General features: G+C 44.7%; 1 pseudogene across 1 annotated transcript; it reads right to left on the bottom strand.

Moving 5' to 3' along the window:
• Positions 1–600: 600 nt before the first annotated feature.
• LOC307217465 (ras-related protein Rab-18 pseudogene) lies at positions 601–1,491 on the bottom strand (annotated as a pseudogene). Its single transcript has 3 exons — positions 1,190–1,491; positions 707–931; positions 601–642 (listed from the first exon to the last, which is right to left on the bottom strand). The product of its transcript is annotated as a ras-related protein Rab-18 pseudogene (transcript).
• Between the last annotated feature and the right edge of the window lie 2,623 nt (positions 1,492–4,114).

Raw genomic sequence — 4,114 nt, 5'->3', positions numbered from 1 at the left:
CAGTCAGATGGGCAGGGTATTATTATTATTATTATTATTATTATTATTATTATTATTAAATAGGGCATCCCTATTTCCTTTTTTTAAAATATAACTTTTATTAAATATTTTCTTGGTTCACCAAAAATGTACATTGTATTCACTGAAGTGACAATTTTTAAAATCTCCCCTTCTCACCCAACCCCCACCAGAAGTAATTTGCACCTCTTTCAAGATCACAGATTTTAACTGGGATTAGTTACAAGCTAGAAAAAGTGTTGCTTGAAGCCAGAAAGGGGTTGTATATGCATGCTGTTAAAATGGTCAGAAAAGGTTTTTGACAATAAAATTGTGCAAATTTTACATGCATCCACTTGTACCATTTGAGATTTGTGTGCCTCAAACAGTGCCATGGTCGAGTTAAAGAGAGAATGTAGCCAACATGTGTTCAAAATATTTTCCCAAGTAATTCTATGATAATTATGAAATTTCAGTGCCTTTGTTCCTGCAACAAGTTCTTATGCTACGTATAAAAAGAACTGATAAGTTTCAAATTAGGCTTGCTAACCATAACACTTTTCAATTGGAAAAGCTGCAGAGCACATTTCCCTAGAAAAATGTTCACTTGCCGTGATACACAAATATGAGCAAACTGCAAGGTCCCTAAAATAGCAAAATACGCAAAAGAACAAGTTTTTCGGGGTTTATAACACGAAATGGTAGTCACTGAGCTGCTGCTATAGCTCTCCTCATTGTTCGACAACCTTACACCTCTGTTTTGGTTTTCATTTCCCCACAGTCCTGGAGACTATGATTTTCTCAACAAAGGCACACTGTACACCATCACATGTTTTTGGACTTGCCTCTGTGAACAACATGGGAAGTTTTAGGGCAAGCTTGTGACCCTCATTTCTCTCAACTTCCCTGTTTTCCATATCAATGTTGTTTTCTACTAACATTTAAACCATAGGTAGGCAAACTAAGGCCCGGGGGCCAAATCTGGCCCAATCGCCTTCTAAATCTGGCCCATGGACGGTCCAGGAATCAGTGTGTTTTTACATGAGTAGAATGTGTCCTTTTATTTAAAATGCATCTCTGGGTTATTTCTGGGGCATAGGAATTCGTTAATTTCCCCCCCTTCAAAATATAGTCCGTCCCCCACAAGGTCTGAGGGACAGAGGACAGGCCCCCTGCTGAAAAGTTTGCTGACCCCTGATTTAAACTATATCATTTCTTGTGCTTTGTGTTTCTAATTCAGTTAGCCATTTGTCTGGTTTTGCAAAAGCGTCTCTTCTTGTGACATTATAAACTAACAGAACACGCTGTGCTCCTCTGTAATAGCTGGGTGTTAACGTTCTGAACCGTTCCTGACCGGCTGTGTCCCAGATTGCTAGTTGAACCTTCTTTCCATCCACAGATACTGTTTTCACTTGCAAGTTGACACCTAGGCTTGTCAAAGCCACTCTCACCGATGATGAGGATCTTCAGCATGGTCAAAATATCCTCGTCCATCCAGAGCCGTCTTCCCCATTGGGCTTAGTGGTGCGTTGCACCTCTCGGGGCGCCCCAGCGAGTGGGGGAGCTGTGCGGCTTTGCCAGTGGGCTCCCCTTTCCCTGCACACCCGCCAGCTGTGCCCTGTCAACCATATGTCTGGCGGGCATGCAGCTTGCCTCCCAAGCCTTCGCGGGAGGAGAGCGATCCCCACAGAGGCTTCGGAAAAGGTTGACAACTCTGGGAAATGGGGGGCAGAGGGATCTTTGCACCATGGTGCCAGTTATGCTTAAGACAGCCGTGCGTCCATCCCCAAAACCAGGCGTCTCGGCCCGACCAATCCAGCTCCTCAGTCCCTGCTACACAGACTGCCATGTCTGCCATGTAGGGTTTATTTTCATCAGAGAAATGTTGGAGGCTATGCAATTATTATTATTATTATTATTATTATTATTATTATTATTATTATTATTATTAATTTATACCCCACCCATCTGGCTGGGCTTCCCCAGCCACTCTGGGCGGCTTCCAACAAAATATTAAAATTCCTTAAACAGGGCTGCCTTCAGATGTCTTCTAAAAGTCTGGTAGTTGTTGTTCTCTTTGACATCTGGTGGGAGGGCGTTCCACAGGGCGGGTGCCACTACTGAGAAGGCCCTCTGCGTGGCTCCCTGTAACTTGGCTTCTTGCAGTGAGGGAACCGCCAGAAGGCCCTCGGCGCTGGACCTCAGTGTCCGGGCAGAACGATGGGGATGGAGACGCTCCTTCAGATAGCTTTATAGCTTTATAGGACCCAGTGGAACCCTATTGGCCTGTTGTGCCACCTGATCCCTGCTGAATTGGACACTGCAACACCCTCCTTTGGTTATCTGGGTGGCACTGGTGCAAAGTAAGGAGCAGCCAAGCAGCTCCTTCTTCTTGCAAGATTATTTAGAAAGCAAGGTGCCTGGTTCTCGCTGCTGCACTTGCCGATTCAAGACCCCTGCTGCCTTCTGTGAAGACTGTGAGATAAAGGTTGCAGTTCATAAACTTACTGTTACCTGCTCAAAACTGTTGGGCTTTTTGGTCTTCCAAAAGACAAGAATATGTCTGATCAATTTCTTTCTTTATATCAAGGTTGGGGGATCCTTTTGAGACTAAGGGAAACCTTTCCTCCTGGGCAACCTTCCAGGGGCCAGAGACAAAAGTTGGTGGAGCAATGAATTCAAATGTTTTATTTGGGCACTTGGTTAGTTTTGCACATAGTGGTATATCCTTCTGCGTCCTCCACCCAGGCAAACAAGAGACGTTATCAGAATCAGAGGCGCTATCTTCCGAGGAACATTGAGGGGGCCGACGTGACGTCAAAAATGGGGGAGGTGGCTCCATCAAAAAAATAAAGTAAAAAATTGAGGCAGCCCACAGAGCCTTGGCCCCCTGGAGCTAGAGGGAAGATCATCTGCGAAGGCTGTTTTGTGATGGCTTCATTTTTTTTTTCATACTTATAGCCATCAGATTGTTGAGCAACCGAGGCTTCCAAGTTTCTGTTCATCTGATATTTCAGCCACTTTGCTGCTGCTATTACAATACACAGATGACATGGCTCAGCTATCCATTATTCCTCAGAAACGACTTAAAGAGCTGCTTATAGAACTTGGAACTCATATCAAAAGAATTCTGAGTTGTAAAGTATGAGAAGACTAAAGTGGTCCTTTTTGGCAAGCATCCTATTAGATGCAAACTGTATTTGCATAGCCGTGATACTGACCAAGTGCCAAACTCAAAATATTTGGGAACTTGTCATTGTGGGAAAGTCTCCATACGACCAGCGGTGATTAGTGTCCAATGGGACTTGTGGGGTGTGAGGCAGGAGGCTGACACTAGGTGGAGTCAGAGGCACTGATAGGCACAGCCAATAAATTCTAGTGCAGGAAGAGGAAGGAGAAGGCTGATAGGCAGTACAACGCCTTGGATTGCTTCTAAGTAACAAAGCAGGCAAGCGAGGGACCAGCCTCCCTGCTTATGGCCTTTAGTATTCTGACATCAGGCTCCCAATATTTTTTCCCCAAGGAAAGGGTGATTATCTAGTTTATCCTAAGCATTTTAAGTCCTTTGTGGAAGAAGTATTCCACAATTCTATGATTCGAAGCGCTTGCCCACATTTTATGTGGTGCTAAGATAGAGCTGAAGTGAATTCCATGGAAGTTATTCAAAACTGGATCTTGAAAACACATTAGTGCCTTTCTTGGGGTACCCGCCACTCCAATGCTTGATGCCAAAGTTGGCCTCCCTTCTCTTAAGGCCAGAAATATACACAAAGCGCTGCCTATGAACCACGAACGATTAAACTGAGACCACGTTCCCTAAACCAGGTTTAGCTGAGTGCCAACATTTTTAATGGGTTTTAGTTTCCCTCATGGCATTATCCGCGGAAATTTAGCCATGCTCTGTTGCAATTGGAGCATTGGAAGCTGCATTATACTAAGTCAGACTGTTGGTCCATCAAGGCCAGTACTGTCTGCACTGGCTGGCAGCTGATCTGCAGGGTTTCAGGCAGGGGGTGTCTAGGAGTGGTTGAAGAATCAATCTCTCTTCCCAGGGAATTCTGGGAATTGTCACTCTCTGGGGGGACAGGGGTATTTCTCTGGGGGAAGCCATGTATAT

This window comes from Podarcis cretensis (assembly GCF_951804945.1).
Source record: "Podarcis cretensis genome assembly, chromosome: 5".
Taxonomy (NCBI): domain Eukaryota; kingdom Metazoa; phylum Chordata; class Lepidosauria; order Squamata; family Lacertidae; genus Podarcis; species Podarcis cretensis.
The sequence above is the reverse complement of the archived record's forward strand: the minus strand, read 5'-3'. Positions and strand labels throughout refer to the sequence as shown.